At 38.5% G+C, this 18,506-nt stretch overlaps 1 protein-coding gene across 4 annotated transcripts in view; it reads right to left on the bottom strand.

Annotated features, from left to right (window-relative positions):
- The window catches only part of PTN (pleiotrophin), a 100,874-nt gene that overhangs the window by 35,654 nt on the left and 46,714 nt on the right, over positions 1-18,506 (bottom strand). Inside the window, exon 2 of one of the 4 annotated variants that reach the window (XM_055335236.1) lies at positions 7,998-8,055. The exons of the other annotated variants lie outside the window; for them this stretch is intronic. The gene's annotated coding sequence lies outside the window, so the exon portion shown is untranslated. The remainder of the gene's footprint in view (positions 1-7,997; positions 8,056-18,506) is intronic. 4 annotated transcript variants of the gene reach the window in all.

Raw genomic sequence — 18,506 nt, 5'->3', positions numbered from 1 at the left:
ATATAATATATAATATATAATATTATATATTAATGTACATTAATGTATATTATAGGCTATGTTATAAGAGAGACACAGATGTGAGTTACATCTGATTTCACAAAACCTACTAGATTACTAACTCATTATGGAGACCAGGGCAATGAAAGTATATACCATATTTTTTGTGAGATATAAAAATGCTGTAACTGAAAGCAAATGTGTTTATGATAAAAGAGTGTCTAATGTTCTTTCCAAAATCTCTTCTGAAAAAAAAAATCTCTTCTGAATAAAGAACACTTCTTAATTTGGGGCAGTAAAAATCCAAACAAAGTCATCTGTATTGACAAACTGAACTAATTTCTCAGTAGTACTAACACATCATAAATAAATGCCCCGTGTTGACTGGAAACAAAAATGTATACTCACTCAGGCTCACTCAGCAAGCAACCACATGTTCTCTACCTTGATCTCAGCAGTGTTTTCATGGGCACACACATCTTGCAGAGATTTATTGCAACTTTCATGTTACTTTACCCCCCCCCCAAAAAAAGGAATATAAAGTCTGTTTAGGTTAAATAAAAAAGCAATATCCACAAAGCAATCAAAGACCAGTTCATTCCAACCTTACACAATTCTCCCAGAGAATAAGAAAAATAAAGAATATTGATTAGCTCATATTATGTGGCAGTATAACCTTCAGTCAAGACCAGACCAGGAAAATGAGGAAGTAAAAAGAGCAGGACCTTATGAACAGAAATGAAAAATTCCTGAACAAAATGCTACCAAAATCAATCAGGAATTACCAGTTTAGGTTTGTTCCCCAGAAAGCAAGGTGGATTTAACAGTCAAAAATCAAGCATCAGGCATACAATAAATTAAGAAGGAAAAAAAAAGTATAAATCTCAGCTTCAATTTAATTTTAAAAAATTAAATCCATCAAGATCACTACCACATTTTCATGCTGTTCTAAACAGGTCAGTACAGCTTTTATTAACTACTGAGTTCAGGTGGGATCTTTAATAGCTGGTGGCTTTATTTGTTCAAATGAAGTGACTCAATTAAAAACATAACCAACAAACAGCATGCAGATTTTCATGTTCACTAATATACCGTTAAGCAAATGAAAATTATCTGACAATATCATATTGGATAGGTAAAGAATAAATATCTTACGGCTGTGTGAGGCAGAGAATTCTCAGGGCAGCAGTTAGCACCAACCCCAAGAAGCAGCTCTTCTACATTTGCCAAAGGGTGAAACACATAATGAAAGTGAGACCTTGAAGAAGGACCTAAATTTGTGGATCAGCCTGTCACAGACCATAAATCTACACTGGAAATGCAACTTTTACTTTTGATTGCAAACAAATTACAGAAAATCATAACCCAATAAACCTTAATTGTATCTCAAAGGCTGCACCAGGTTTCTCAACTCAAGAACATAGAATTATCAAAGAGCCTGGAAGGAGCAAGATTCTACTCACAAATCAATGGAATTACCCCCAAAAGCTACCAGGAAGAATAAATGAGTTCAGTAATGCTGCAGAATACCAGATCAACATACAAATATCAATTATATGACTATATATTTGCAAGATATGTATCTATCAAAGGGTTTCAGTCTAGAATATATAAAGAACATTTACAACTCAATAACAATAAGAAAATCCAATAAAAACATGGGCAAAAGAATTGAACATTTTTATAAGAAGATATACAAATGGCAAATAAGCACATGAAAGATGTTCGATGTTAATGGGAAAACCTCAGTGTGATACCCTATATACTAACTCACATGACTTAAAGGCTGACCCCAGCAAGTGTTAGAAAATGTTGAGTAAGTTTAACTCTCATAATCTTCTGATTGCAACCACTTTGGAAATCATTTTGGCAGTTTCTTAAGAATTCAAACATATACCTATCATACAAATTGACTACTCTACTATTAGGCATTTTCCCCAAACACTTGAAAACTTGGAGCTACACAGAGACTTATATACAAATATTCATAGAGGCTTACTTTATTTATAACAGCCAAACTTGGGGGATCCCTGGGTGGCTCAGCAGTTTGGTGCCTGCCTTCGGCCCAGGGTATGATCCTGGAGTCCCAGGATCGAGTCCCACGTCAGACTCCCTGCATGGAGCCTGCTTCTCCCTCTTCCTGTGTCTCTGCCTCCCCCCCCCATGTCTCTCATGAATATATAAAATCTTAAATAAAGAAATAAAGAAATAACAGCCAAACTTGGAAACAACTCCAATGTCCATCAACAAGTAAACTGGTAAATAAATTGTGGCTTACTTGTATTATCTGACTAAGCATAAATAAATAAAAGATAACTGATACATGCAACATGTATGAATTTAAAAATTATTGTGCTTAGATGTTATACCAAAAAAATAATATGTACTGTACAATTGTATTTTCATAAGATTCTAGAAAATGCAAACTCACAAAGTGACAAAAAGATTATTACTTAAATATGGAATTTGGGAGCATTTGGAGGATGATGAGAGAAAGATTACAAAGAGGCATCAGGAAATTTTTGCAAGTGATAGATGCATTAATTATCTTAATTGTGATAATTTTGCAAGTTTCGATTTACATACATAAAAGTCATCAAATGAATAGATTAAATTTGTGAAGTATGTGGTATATCAGTTAAATTCAATAAAGCTTTAAAACTGTTCATGCCAAAGAACTGTGAAGCAGGGCATAATCAAGATAGTCAACAGAAATAGATTCCAAGGAGTGCTTGGGTGGCTCAGTTGCTTAAGCACCTGACTCTTAATTTTGGCTCAAGTCATGATCTCAGGGTGGTGTGATAGAGCACTCTGCTAGGCTCTGTGCTCAGCAGGGAGTCAGCGTAGGATTCCTTCCCTCTCCCTCTCTTCTGCCCCTTCCCCTGCTCTCTCTCTCAAATAAATAAATCTTAAAAAAAAACAGATTCCAAGATGAAATAAATGTTGGCATTCACTGAGAATACTGTAGATAGGATAAATATTGTCAATGATTCCAAGAAAAGATGGAAATACCACAATAATAAAGAGGAATCTTGGCAGAAAAAATGAGAACTGTAAAAAAGGATCAAATGGACATTACAGAACTGAAAACTACATATGTAATGTTTGCTGGATGGGTTAATAAAATATTAGATACAGCAGAAGAGAGATTTACTGAACTTGAAAATAGAGCACTAGAAATTATCTGAACTAAGACACTGAGGTATAAATTAAAAAAAAAAAAAAAAGAGGATGCCTGGGTGACTCACACAATTAAGTGTCTGTCTTCAGCTCATGTGATGATCTCAGTGTCCTAGGATGGAGCCCAGCATCAGGCTCTCTCCTCACCAAGGAGCCTGCTTCTCCCTTTGCCCTTCTCCCCTGCTCATGTTCTCTCTTGCTCTCAAATAAATAAAATCTTTTTTTAAAAAAAAATAGTGCTTCAGTGTACTGTGAACCAGTATTAAATAATCTATCATACTCCAGTGAGAGAAACCCAGAAGTAGAGAAGAGAAAGAATGCAGCACCACAAGTATTTGAATAAATAAGAATTGAAAACTTCTATAGTCTGATTAAACATCAACCCACAGAAGACGCTCAGCACACCCCAGGCATGTAGAAAATAAAATATGCCTCACATAGGCCCTTCATATTTAAACTGTTGAAAACAAAATTTAAAGGAACAAAACAAAAAGCCTTCCAAGCAACTGTGGAGGGAGGTATGTCATGTAAGCTAGCACAACAAGGATGACCTTTTCTTATTTAAACAAAGGAAGCAAAAGACCATGGGACAACAAAAAATCACAAACTGTAATTGATATATTTTAAAACTAAAGGCAAATAAATATATTCTCAGGAAAAAAGCTGAAAGAATTAGGTGCTGGCAAATTTTCTTTATAATGAATTCTAAATGATGTTGTTCAAATTGAAGGGAATATTGTGTGGCTGTGTATGTATTATAGATGTTAAAATATATGTAATATGTAATTAGACCCCATATATATTTTATATACACATAATGTATTATAAATATCATATACTGTAAATAAATTGTGGTAGGATTTACAGCATATGTAGAAGTAAAACAACAATTAATAAAAATGAAGGAAATGCAATTATACTGTTTTAAGAACTTTTGCATTTTACAAAAGTGATATAACATTCATTTTAAATAGAAAGTGAAATGTCAAAGATACATATTTTGATTAATCCAAAATAGGAAAGGAGAAACAAAGGAACGAAGAACAGATGGTATAAAAAGAAATAACAAGATAGTATGTTTAAAACCACACAAATAATTGGATTAAGTACAAATACACTAGATATATTAAGCAAAACCCAGATTGTCAAACTACATAAACAAGCAATACTGAACTGGATGCTATCTACAAGAGACACATTTTATATATATTAAAAAGGTTGAAAGTGAAAAGACATAGTAATCATAAAAAGGCTGGTGCCTATAGTCCTATTAGTCAATATAGACTTGAAGACAGGGAAAATTAACAAGAGGGACATTTTATAATCTGAAAAAATCTATTAATCTATAAGACATAATACCAGATGGGTTTGTACCTAACAAAATTTTCAAGAACATGAATTATTCACTGACAGAACTGAAGAAGGAAATAGAACAATCCAGAATTATAATCTGAGGTTTTAAAAATCTCTCTGGTTAATTGAAATAAATAGAGAAAAAATCAGTATAAATGAATTTTTCTTTTTTTTTTATTTTTTTAAATGAATTTTAAAATTCATTGATTGATACCAAAACCTGACAAAGACATTGAAGAAATTGTAGACTAATATTCCTAGTGAACATAAAAACATGAAAATATTTTTTTAGATACTAGTAAATCAAATCCATCTATCAAATATTTAAAAAGCTAACAAATCATCACCCACGGTATTTATTCCAGGATGCAAGGTTGTTTCAACACCTGAACAGTCATGTATTTCACCACATTAACATCATACCAGAATAATGGAGAAAAATCATAGGATCATTTCAACAGATGCCATAAAAAAAACTGAATCAAATCCAACACTATTTTCTATGTGTAAAATTATGAAGCACTAAAGTTTAAAAACTGCTACAATCATTTTTTATGCGCATAAAACAGTTACCTAAGTATGTTCAGAGATTTTAAGAAAAGTTTCCAGAGGAGACTAATTTTGAGTTTAGTCCCAAATAACAGATGAGGAGAGGGAAGAAAGAACACTGAGGCACAGGCCTGCAGACTTGAGCAAGTCAGCAAGGAGTTAAAGACTGCTCAAGCATCAGAGAGAAAAGTGTGGAAATTGAAAAGGAACAGAGAGAAGCCACCTTTCTTGGTGTTTCCTTCTTGTGTGTAAGGCTCCCATGAGATGGGCAGTGATGCTTTACCTCAGGACACCCGGAGCTCTGAGGAACCCGGAGTGCAGCGGGGACCACAATCAACTGAGAGGACCCCTGCCAACAGTCAGCAGAGTGAATGGAGGACACAGGACTAGGGTCAGGGAGGCTGAGAGGGGACCATCTGACATATTCCAGGTGAGGCATTACAAAGACTTAAAACTGTGACATTAGAAAAGGATTGAAGGGAAAAAAGAAAAGGTACTTAAGAGTTAAAATTGATTGGCTTTATCAAATAAATTGAATCTACTATGGATGGAGAAATCTCGGGTATCCCCTCAATTCTGACCTCCAATCCAGACACAGGTGTCAACACAGAGAACAGGGTCTCACACACCACTTCATAAGGAAGACAAACTGTGATCTGTTTGAAGGACAGTAGTCTAAGCCTCGGGCACGAATTAAATGTGATTTAATTCTCAGCAAATATGATTATTTAGTTTCTTTTATTATCTTTAATTTTCAGATGGATCACAAAGGCTCAACGATGTTATGTGACTGAAGTTAGGAAGATGTGATAAAGATCTTCATGGACATGTTGAGTTTCAAGTGCCAGTAGGACATTTGAACCGAAATCGATAGGATGTTATAGATCTGGAAAAGGGCTCCGGTATGGTGCTCGGAATGAACATGGAGTCAACGGAGGCTCTTTGAATGAATGGAAAGCCTTGGGGCTGCCCAAAGAGACCAGAAAGTAAGAAGACACAGCAAGAATTGGAGAGGCACACAAAAGGTGAAAACAATTGTAGTTTTTACGAAAGTGAATTATGGGTAGCAGCAAAGGGGTAAAAGCAACAAGTGTAAGCAAAGGGAGTTGAATCCGGGAAACCAAGCAAAGAGGAAGTTTCAAGAAGTAAAAAAATGATGAGCGAAGTCAAATTCTACAGGTTTCCTGCCCACAGGAATTAGCAATAAGAAGTCACTAGCAATCTCAGAGATACGTTTCAGTATTATTGTGAACTTAAAAAAGCAAACAGCTATCTAAGAAACAATCATTAAGATAACATTAGAGACTGTTTCTTGGCCAGTGAACATCCTGTGTGACTTTGCCCAGATATTATATAAGAAGAGCCTAATAAATATTCAATGTGACATAATGAAAGGCTTTGAGAACTGATACAGTATAATGGAAAAGACTGTCCAAGAGTCAAGGACCTGTTCAAGGAGCTGGGGTGACTCAAAAGGACGGCAAAGACAATGACTCCTGTTAGAAATTGAATCCCATGAGACCCTTTCAGGTAAATTTGATTTGCACGATTTGACTCATAATAAGAGAAATAAGAGACCCTCTCACTGCTTTTGTGAGATTGTGATTCGGGGAGTCCCAGCACTGGATATTTTGTTTCTATAAAGCTCTAGAGATGACATCCCTATCTCTCTTCTGAAACCCTTACTGCACAAAGGGCTACTGGAGAGCCAGGCACCATCCACCTCACCTGGGAGCACATAAGAAATGCGGCTTCTAGAGCCCCCACCCCAGACACTTCCGAAGTATAACTGACATTTTAACAAGGTCAAGATCCCAGGTGAACTCCTACATAGAAGTTTAATAGATGCTTCTTCGAAACCATTGTTTCTTTAGAAATAAGAAGTTGAATATTGGGGTGGCTGAGTGGCTCAGATGGTTAACTGTCCACCTTTGGCTCAGGTCATGATCCTGGGGTCCTGGAATCGAGCCCCATGTCTGGCTCTCTACTCAGTGGGTAGCCTGCTTCTCCCTCTCCTCCCCACTTGTGCTCACTCTCGCTACCTCTGTCTCTCTCTCAAATAAAAGCTTTTTTAAAAATTGAATATTTGCTATTGATTGATTGATTGTCCAGCTTCTTCCAGTAAGCTTAAGGTAGGTTTTAAAAATGTATACGTTCTAGAAAGATTAAAAAATAAAAATAAGGAAAAAGGCAGAGGGAAAATAAATGTAGGGAAAGATAATAGTCACTGTGGACTAAAGGCTTTGCCTGTGCTAAGAGCTTTATCTGATTTTTATCCTCACAACTTTAGAAGGCAGTCAATACTATTCTAATTATACAGGTGAGAAAAAAACGTACGTGAGAAAGTTGAGATAACTTGCCCTAGATCACAAAGTCTGAGAAATGGGGTTGGAACCTAGATCAGTTAAAACCAAATTAGACATGTGCTCTAATTGAATAGTGAAGTTAAAATACAAGATGCCTGTTAAGCACTCTACGTACAAGCTAATGATTTACGCTGCATTTGGCTCCACATTTTCTAGAAGCTGATATGAAGACAGCATGTAAGAAGAGCATGCACAGAGCCTTTTTAAATTCTTTATCAGGATGTAATTTGTGTAGAAAAGAGCTATCATGTTTCTCAGAGGAGCTATACGTCTTTGTAAAAGTGTGAATTACGTAAAACCTCAACAAATTGAAAGGCATACTGATTCAAGGTCCTGTTTCTTAGCTAAAGTGTATCCAGAAAAATTTTTAGATTCTAGGAAAATCATGTACAAACTTTAAATGGATGACTGATAATTTATCATTCTGAATTTGAAAATGAGGCAGGAGGCAAGTAGTAGAACAGAAGAAGTACAATAGAGGGTCAGGACGGAATTCCTGTCATTCACGGCCATTTATCCACCTGTCCCTATATTCAGAGAGTCTGGTACCTTAGGCTTTTTGGAGGTCTTCAAAAATGTTTGAGATTTGGGGGGAAAACAGGTTTCTCTAAAACAAGAAAACAGCAAAAACTGAAATTAGTATTTAATAATGGCTACAAAATAAAGCATATGTCAACTTCATATGATCTAATATTTAGCAATAAAAAAATTCACTCTACTTGAAAACCATCTTTAGATTAGGTTTTCTCACTTTGCGGGAATTCTTGGATACACTTAGACTAGAAAGGAATCATTGGCAGGTAAATAATTTTCTAAAGCTAAATTAAAAATAATCTTGCCTCCCTCCCCAAAATGTGTGTGGAAACAGGTCTATATCTCCATCTGTGGGCTACTCCTCTCTCTCCCCAACCCCATAGGTCAAGTAAAATCCCTTCCTACAGAGTTCCCACACTACTAGGAAGTGTCCGAATGGGTACTAAGACACTGCAAGGTAAAGATGTGATGTGTATTTTCTTGGGTTAGCATGCAAAAGCTGGATTATTAATGTCTAGTTCTATACCAGGAACAAAGCCCTAGGATAATGGAACAATTGCCCAGGAAGCCATTTGGATTGAAGTTAGCCTCTCCTTCAAGAACGGAAGAGCCAACACTTGCCAGCTTTGATTTGCACGCTTTTCAGCTACTAGTTCCAGCCAATTCAGTTCATACAACTCCAGCTTTCATTTGGGGCTGAGTTCATTGACTAAAAAAATAAAGAACGGGAAAAAAAAATCCACAAGAAAAGAAATCAAGGAAAAGCTTAATTGTTTATGCAGAGTGTTGCTTTGGGAAAGAGGAAAATCTTGTTAGAAGGCTGGCAAATTCACTTCATTAGGGACCTAGTGACATCTTCTAAAACCAGAACATTACATCAGGTTAGTTTGAAACATCAAATGACCTTGTAGTTCGGTAGGGATACCCCATCTCCATTCATTCTGTCTGGTTCATTCTTTGCATTGTTCACCATGCCCTTGTCAAGGATGAAAAGGTTGCTTACCAAATAAGCTGAAAAAAATGTGACTTATCAGAAATTAGAAACACAAAAATCAGGGATTGTGATTCTGCTCACTCACTTTGTCCTCGTCTAAAAACCCACTTTTCTTTTTTCAACTTCATGATCATTTAACCTCCTTTCCACCATCCTTCTCTCTCCTACAGTCCCACCCATTCTCCTCGCACCTGATGATTCTCTGTACACAATGTTGAAATGAATGCAGCCATGATCATCAGATCTCATGTTGGTGTGTGAGAATCCCTTGCTTCCTACCCCTTCAGAGATCCCTGAAGTATGCCTTCATGGTTTCCACACCAAAAAAAAAAAAAAAAGGTTACTTAGTTTTGCCCTTCCTTTCATTGGGAGAATCAAATGCCCAACTCATTGAAATCTCCCTACTTCCTAGAAATAACTAGCCTAAAGAATAAAACTACCGTTATAACTTATAAAAGAGGAATTAAGAGATCAAAATGGTTCAGTCATACCAAATGAATCTTACTCAGTTATGTGATAAAGTGGCTAACAATAATGATCTCGTGGCCATAGAGTACCTTGATTTCAGGCAACATTTGACACACATTCTGAAAACACACTTATGAGTCAGACAATGAAGTTTGAGTTAGGCAGTAACATTATAAGGTGGATACACTCTGGAAAAGTCAACTGGAGAGGTACCTACAAGAAATTCACAGAAGATTCTCTCTTTAACGGTGTTCCACAAAACATCGTATGAATAAGCGAAAAAAAAAAAAAACACCAAAAGGATAGTTAAATGTGCAGGCTACCTCAAATCTGAGCAAATATGAAATTATTTTGATGACAAAAATCAAGACTAATTACATCCTCAATAAACTACAGTATCAACTTAAAATAAATTAAAATAGAACAGTGAAGACTATGAGGTCCTGCATTTGAATATTTTTAAATCAATAGCTTAAGCAACAGAAGATAACTTACTTCACAGTGGTTCACAGGATACCAGGAATGTTTTACTGGATGGCCAAATTAATATATGCAAATGGTAAATACGGATGGAAAAATGAAGCTAATGAGCAAATCTGCACATTCCATTTTTGAGGGACTCCAATTGTTAAAAAGCTCTTCCTTATATGGAGCTGGAATATATTCACTGTCATTTAATTTTTCTCAGAGAGGAATGAGGTTGAGTTCCTGATAACTCAGAGACAATAGGATATAAAATTAACTCTGATTATGTCTAAATGTGACTATGACAGCAGGGACTAACACTCAAATGGATTAGAGATTATTACCTTGTAAATTGTAACTAGATTTTGAGTAGTGGCTAACCTAGATCATATTTGTTTCCTTAAAAACCATACCTCTTAAAAAAAAAAAAAAGCATACATCTTATTTTATTGGCATATAGAGCCAGCAACTTCCTGTTTCTAAAACACTGTTTTCTGTATGTCTTTCTACCCACATGCTTACTAAAGTACCTAAGTCCTTGGCAAATATTTACAGAATGAATGGAAAAAAATTTAAAAGGCTGACCAGTCAAACCTAATGAAACAATATAATGTGGTGGATTCTCTTAGGATATTCATCACTACCTTTTGAATTTTACATGTAATTCTGCAAGCTTGGCTAATTGGTTTTTCAGGCCTATAATTACTTAGAAGGAAGAGGGCAGCCCGGGTGGCTCAGTGGTTTAGCGCTGCCTTCAGGGTGTGATCCTGGAGACCCAGGATCTAGTCCCACATCAGGCTCCCTGAGTGGAACCTGCTTCTCCTTCGGTCTGTCTCTTTGCTTCTTTCTCTCTGTGTGTCTCTAGTGAATAAATAAATAAAATCTTTAAAAAAAATTAGAAGGAAGAAAACTAAAGGCTATCACCAACTATACTGGTATCAGCATAAAAATAAAGGAAAATATGGAAATGTTTAAAAATTCATATGCATGTATGGATCATTGAGTAGAGTCAAATAACCCCCAACAACTCAGTTTGCCCTGATTAGAGCACCCACCAATGTCACAGTACTAATATCTGTAAGACACTGACATCATCAGTGTACACATTATGTGTATCATTATGTGATCAGCGATATAGGAAAGTATGCACAAAGTAGCCTTACAAGACTATACCCACAAAGTTAATTTGTTGAAAAAATAGCACTCAAAGGCATAAACCCTCCGCTCTCTACAAACACTCCACTGTCCACTATTTGTGATTACTTGCTTCGGCCGAGATCCTGAGAGTTTCAGTTTCATTAACACTTCCGAAAACCTCCTTAGCGACTTCCCTTCTTATATTACAGCAATTCCTATTTTTACCTCAATTATCCTAACAGCTCAGAGTAGCAGAATGAGGACATTATATCCATTTTATAGATATGCAAGCCAAATTAACACAAAAGAAAGCAAATCAGATGGAGGTGAGGCTGGTCTACTCCTCAAAGGTCAAGATTTTGTTTTTCACTCAATCATTAATGTAGACTGAATACATTTATGATGTGGATGTGTACTGAATTCCAGGCACCAGGCTGGGTGACGCATACGTAGAGCTAAAGCAACTCTGCTGGGAAAACAAATAATTGGAGGAATAGTTCAGAATGCGTTAAAAAATCAGGACAGATAGGTTTAAAATACCATATACAGTACTAAATGTCTGTCTGTAAAGCACTTTTCCTTTTAAAGCCCTAATTAGACTAAATAACCATTAACTACTTTTCAACTCCAAAATGATGTGATTCTACTTTGTTCAATTTCACAAAATCACTGTGAAATAAACATTGTCAGGCATTGTTAATCTGCAGTTAATAGACTATGAAATTGAAGATTTTTATAGATTGCGTAACTTACCCCAAACCACACAGCTAGTTAACAGTGAAGCCAGATAAGAAGTTAACTTGATTTGAATCCTAATTAATTATTCTATTATGCAATAAGCGTCATTCATGTTTTATGATGGGAAATCATTAGCTGTCTCATTTCATAGATTGAAATCTCACTCTGGTATATGTTTACGATAAAGCTCATCCAATAAATGAGGCTTGTTCCCCAAGTGGTGGATTGTTTGCTGTTTTGCTAGTAAAGTTTTTCTTTCTCCTCTCTTGGCATTCCACATGCACAATTTGTGAACAAATTCACTGTTATCTTTGCTTATACTGCTTCTTTTAAATAACTACTGCTTCCAGACCCTTCCAGAGTGCTTGTAAAAAGTAGCTTATGAATTGCCAAGCCTCATTACTATGTGTATGTAAAGCTTGTCAGCTATTTTGGGGATGACATGGAGTTCTTTTCTACTTAGGGTCCTTCAGGATGTGATCTAAGTACAAATAAAATGTGCATTTTTTTCCCCAGAGAGTTTCAGAAAAAGGAACGACCTTAAATTGATCCTTCAGCTACTCACCCATCAATGAGAATTTGTTTAGTGCTGATACATACAAGACTCTGTGGACATAAAAATAAATAAGTGACCCTTATCCTTAAAGAACTTAAACTAAAGCTTGAAAGTTTTCATGAAAATTTAACTGTAACTCCTTCATTCAATAAGACAAGAATGAAAGAAATTCCCACATAATTAAAAGTTTATACTACATGTGCTTCTCAAAGTGTTTACAGCACAGCCCCCTGGAAAGCCTTCCTCACGTCTCATCTTACATGTAAAATACAATTTGTGATTACTGTTTACACTTCAAAGGACATTCAGTCACATTCTAGGGGCCTCTGATGAAAATAGCACATGCATTTATTATCAAATATATTTAATGTTACCAAAAATCATATTTTCAGTTTTTAACTTAGTGTCGTGTATATAATCATATGCACAGAGGTGAAAAGAAACATGTATTTGCGGAAAAACAAGCTCTTCATTTGGAGTTTGCACAGTTTGGGCTAACTGTTCTTCAAGAAGGCTAAAAATATAAATAATACATTTATTAAAAGTGGTATTATTATGGGATATCACTTCCAGTAAAAGCACTAAAAAGGCAGAATCAGCCCTTCTGCTGGATTGTGGATTTAATTTAAAAAGTCCAAGAGAAAAAAAAAAATAAAAAAATAAAAGTCCAAGAGAAGAAAATAACCTAAATTTGCATTTTCTTTGTTTTCTTCCCCACTGAAGCAACATTGAGATCATTATTCATCTTGCACTTAAATGCAGGTGCTGTACTAAAGCTTTTTACATGCACATTCTTACTTCACAGTCAAAATGCCCTTGCAAAACAGGTAGCATTCAGTTTCACAGGTGGAAAAACAGAATCCAATAGGTTACACATGTTGCCAAACTTATACAGGTCTTAGTAGAAAGACAATTTGAATTTTGTAGATCTGATTTCTTTCTTTTTTTTTTTTTTAAGAGAAGAGGAAAGGTAGGGGGAGGGGACGAGAGAGAGAATCTCAAGCGGGCTCCAACAACCCAGCACAGAGCCCAATGTGGGGCCCCATCTCATGACCCTAAGAACATGACCTGGGCCAAGTCAACAGTCGGACACTTGACCGACTGAGCCACTCAGGAGCCCCTGTTGATCTGATCTCTAAGCCTGTTCTCTTGGGCCTGCAAAGAGGAGGTTAGCGTGACTGTCATCATGAGTTAGAACCTCAGGAGTGAAACGTCATCTCCAAGCTCTCTAGAACTCAGACTTACTATGACTCTTGCACTGGGCGTTCTCTTTATTCAGAGAACAAGTATAGTCCTTTGAATCACTGGAAGAGAAGAATCTTGGATTTTGGGGGTATAGAGACAGAACACTAAAATGTTGCCCAGATTTCCCGCCTCTGGGTGCACATACCTTCTCCTCGTTATTCAAGCAAACACTGAGTGTTGCTGTGACAGGACCTCAGAGAAGCAATCAACATTTTTTTAAATTTTTATTTATTTATGATAGTCACACACACACACACACACAGAGAGAGAGAGAGAGAGAGACAGAGAGAGACAGAGAGGGGCAGAGACATAGGCAGAGGGAGAAGCAGACTCCATGCACCGGGAGCCCAATGTGGGATTCGATCCTGGGTCTCCAGGATCGCTCCCTGGGCCAAAGGCAGGCGCTAAACCACTGCGCCACCCAGGGATCCCTCAGAGATGCAATCAGGTCCCAAATCAATTGACCCTAATACAGGGAGACTATCTGGGTGGGTCTAATCTAATCAAATAAGGCCTCTAAATTAGGGCCATGACGTCAGAGACAAGGAAAGTGTGAGAGGTATTTGGACAAGGGACATTCTCCCGCTGGTTCTGAGGGTCATGTGGCCAGAAAGTAGATAGCTTCTAGGAACTGACAGTGGCTCCTTGCTGAAAATCTCCAAGGAAAAGGGGACCTGAGTCCTACAACCACAAGGAACTGAAGACGGCTAACAATCTGAATGAGTTTGGAAGCAGATTCTTTCCCAAAATGTCCCGAAATAAACAGAGCCCTACCAATACCTTGATCAGAGCCTTAAGGTCCTGATGGGAGAGCCCAACCACATCATGCCCAAAATGACCCGCAGAACTATGAGCTCATCAACGGGTGTTGTTTTAAACCACAAAGTTTAAAAATAAATAAATAAATAAATAAAATAAACCACAAAGTTTATAGGAATTTGTCCCAGGGCAATAGAAAACAAAAACAAAGGGCTAAACACTTTTAGAAAGTGAGAGAGCTAACGTGTGATTAGAACATTAATGAGTACCTCTGGTTACTTTGAAAACGAGCTTGCCTTATCTGAAAGTAGTGTAATCAATCTCCTACAAACGCAGTTTCAGGAAAACATCACTGGTGTATAAATTAATTGCAGATCCATCAAATTCCTCTGGTCATCTAACCATGGACCTATAAATAATCATAACAGCAATAATAATAATATGGAAATAATGCTTTGGAGTGTTCCATCGACTTCCACATTCATTGTATCATTTGAGTTTACTATAACTCAGTGGAACAGACAAATAATTACTATTCCTCCTTATTGTACACGAACTGAGTATGTAGAAAAGGAGATAACTAACTCAAGATCAACCACAGGAATTTGGGAGTACACTGTGGTGGCCCAGTAGGTGAAAATCAAGGTCTTCTGATTTCTCTCAAAATCACATTTTAATCTCAGGGCCGACTAAAATATTTTGGCCAAATTGTATTTAATTTCCTATTTTAAGAAACAGAAGAATAACTAGATAATTTTATATTTGGAATAATTGCTTTTCTTCCCACCCACATTAACTTCCCTACCCTTCACATAAGGCTATTAAAAAACAATTTTTTAAATGTTCATTTTTATGTTGAAAACATCTTTGTTTAAAATTATTTTTTTATTTTTTTTTAATTTTTATTTATTTATGATAGTCACACACAGAGAGGGAGAGAGAGGCAGAGACACAGGCAGAGGGAGAAGCAGGCTCCATGCACCGGGAGCCCGACATGGGATTCGATCCCGGGTCTCCAGGATCGCGCCCCGGGCCAAAGGCAGGCGCCGAACCGCTGCGCCACCCAGGGATCCCATTTTTTTACTATTTTAAAAGAAACTGATTTTGTAAAAGTTTGAACTAAGCTTCAAAATGACTAAAGCTGAAAAAAATTTATTAAAGCTGTATGATAAAAACTTTCTAAGAGCCAGCATGAGATTCATTAAATGTGTCTATGAAATGAAGTTTTATGTTCCCATTAAAATGAGATCTGTAGTTATCCACAAGAAAAATATTAATTCTCACAAGAAGTTGTCGATTCCCTTTGTACCCTACAATCCTATTCTGTAAAGAAAAAAGAATACACATAGGCACCCACACACTGATCTATACAGATACTAAATTTTTGACAGAGGTCATCTGTGGAATGGGGGCATTTTAATGCTTTTCTAATTTTCTGCATTTCTTGTAAGTACTGCATCTTATAGTGTATTTTTTTATCCAAGGAAACCATTTGACAAAATAATTTGCTTGAAACTCTCCATCTAAGCAAAAGCAAACAAGTGTACAAGCACCTTGTATCAAAGCAACAAGGTTATCAGAAAATAGCCAGGAATCTATATGAAGGCCAAGAATTTCCACCCTGTCCCCATTACCATAGCTGGGTGCGCCCCCAGCTGCTGAGCATGTGTGACCACCAGTGGTGGCTGGGTGGTGAGTGCCAATAAGCACGGCCTGGAGCCCACAGTAGCAAAGTGAGCCTGAGGGAGCTTCTAGTCCTCCCTGACTCCAGTTCTTCAAGGCTTCAACTGAAGTAAGTGGAAGAGAATTTCCTTCGTGGTCTATGAAGCATCAGGCTCTCTACACAGGGCTTCCAGTCAGGGTCGCTGAGACCTATCAATCTATCGCCAAGGGCAGTAGGATATAAACATGATGCCAAGTTCTTTTGACTCATTCAGAAAAGTTGGTGTGACTGGGCTGGGGTTTCCCACTTGCACTGGGACCGTGTCCTGTGGCAACCTCCCCTAAGGACCTAACCTCACTCACCCACCCCATGCTCCTTGGTGTCTGAGGAACAAAGCTCCCATCCCTAAGGAAGAGTGGAGACTCGGAGTCTTTGGCCTGCTCTGAACCAATAAAAATGTACCTGGATTTAATGGTTTTCCAGCCACTAGAAAAATATTCCAGCTAAAATCAAGAGGGGTTTTTTCAGCCTCTCAGGAGGGTCATCTTCAAAAGAGGGAAAAGAAATCCTCAGAGTGTGGAACAAAGTAGTTTTTTTTTAATGTGACAAAGAATGAGATCTGATTCCTTTATCCTAACCCTCTACCCAAATGCTTTTAAAGCTTCATCAGCTTTCATAGCTTACTCACCTCCGTATTTACTCGCCATCTTAGGATACTCACAATTTTCCATGGTTTGTCTCAAAATTGAACAAGCTGTAAGAATCTCTCCATGCTTTTTATTATTTTTTTAAGTCTTCCATTTATTTATTCATGAAAGACACACAGAGAGGGAGGCAGAGACACAGGCAGAGGGAGAAGCAGGCTTTTTTTTTTTTTTTTCATGCCCACTGCCAACCAGTGACTGTGGCAGGGATGGGACTATAGCTGCTTTTTTTAGGTTGGAATTATGCTAATTTGCTTATATTGGAACCATACGCTCCATCATGCAGCCAGGGCAGGGATGTGATGGCTCAAAACAAGGGGGGGGGGGTTGTTAACCTAGATAAGGGAGAGTGAGCAATGGAGAAGCTACCACAGGATTTGACACAAGGTCCAAGCTGTGCCCACTGACAACCATGGAAACCCCCAGCCCCAAGCAAGAGTGGCCTTCTCCCTCTGGACAGCTTGGGTTGCAATAAAGCACAATTGCAAATTTGCAGCTGAATCTACCTCCTTGTGTCCGCCAAGTCTGGGCTTCCCTGACTTCTTCTGGCCATGTTGTTGCCCTCAAGGCATTGGCTGCTTCCTTCAATTTGTTACTTTGGACGTGTCTTGCATGGAGCCTGACCTGGGACCCAATCCTGGGACCCAGGGCCATGCCCTGGGCGGAAGGCAGATGCTCCCCCACTGCAGAGCCCCCCCAGGGGTCCCCTCTGCAGCTTCTAGCTGGTAGGTCAACCTGTCTTTGCACTAGGCTGCAGAAGTCCTCCCAAGTCAACGGGCCGCGGCTGCAGGTGCCAACCAGGTCCCCCCCTTGTCACCTGGGGCGAAGATTCCTGCATGGACACTGGGCTGGACGTGCGGCCCCCAGCCCTACTGTGCAGCCCCGACGGTGCTGCAGGGCCCCGAGGGGACCCCCATGTGCCGAGCAGCCTGCAGAGTCCGGGGCCAGCGCCAAACCACAAGCCAGTAATGCGCCGGGTCCCCGCCCCTTGCCACCGGGCCTGCTCCCCACGGCCTGCGACAGCAAAGGGCCAGGCCCCGAAGCGCATCCAGGAGCCCCACGTCACGCGATCGCTGAAGCTCCTGGCTAGCACACTGAAATGCTAGTGACTACTAGTGACGAAGGGCACAATCCACTGCGCAGGTGCCAAGGGAAGAGAGCAATCTTTTGGGGATCCCCAGGTGGCTCAGCAGTTGGGCGCCTGCCTTCCGCCCAGGGCATGATCCTGGGGACCCCGGATCGAGTCCCATGTCGGGCTCCCTGCATGGAGCCTGCTTCTCCCTCTGCCTGGGTCTCTGCCTGTGTGTGTGTGTGTGTGTGTGTGTGTGTGTGTGTGTGTGTGTGTCTCATGAATAAATAAATAAAATCTTTTAAAAAAAAGAGAGAAATCTTTGATCTCGGGAAGTGATGCTCTGGATGATTCTACTACATGTAGCACTCTGAGGATGGCAAGCTGAGGTCCTGACCTTAATTCTTTTTTTTGGGGGGGGGGGGATGTTATTTTTTATTTCTTTGGCAAGTCTTTTTTTTTTTTAATTCTTTTTTTTTTTAATTGAAGTTCAATTTGCCAACATGCAGTCTAACATCCAGGGCTCATCCCTTTTTAAAGTGAATGATTTGGGAGATCCCTGGGTGGTGCAGCAGTTTAGCGCCTGCCTTTGGCCCAGGGCGTGATCCTGGAGACCCGGGATCGAGTCCCACGTCCGGCTCCCGGTGCATGGAGCCTGCTTCTCCCTCTGCCTGTGTCTCTGCCTCTCTCTCTGACTATCATAAATGAATAAAAATTTAAAAAATA

This window comes from Nyctereutes procyonoides, unplaced genomic scaffold (genome assembly GCF_905146905.1).
Source record: "Nyctereutes procyonoides isolate TBG_1078 unplaced genomic scaffold, NYPRO_anot_genome, whole genome shotgun sequence".
NCBI classification, from domain to species: Eukaryota; Metazoa; Chordata; class Mammalia; order Carnivora; family Canidae; genus Nyctereutes; species Nyctereutes procyonoides.
This window is presented reverse-complemented; position numbering and strand designations above follow the sequence as displayed.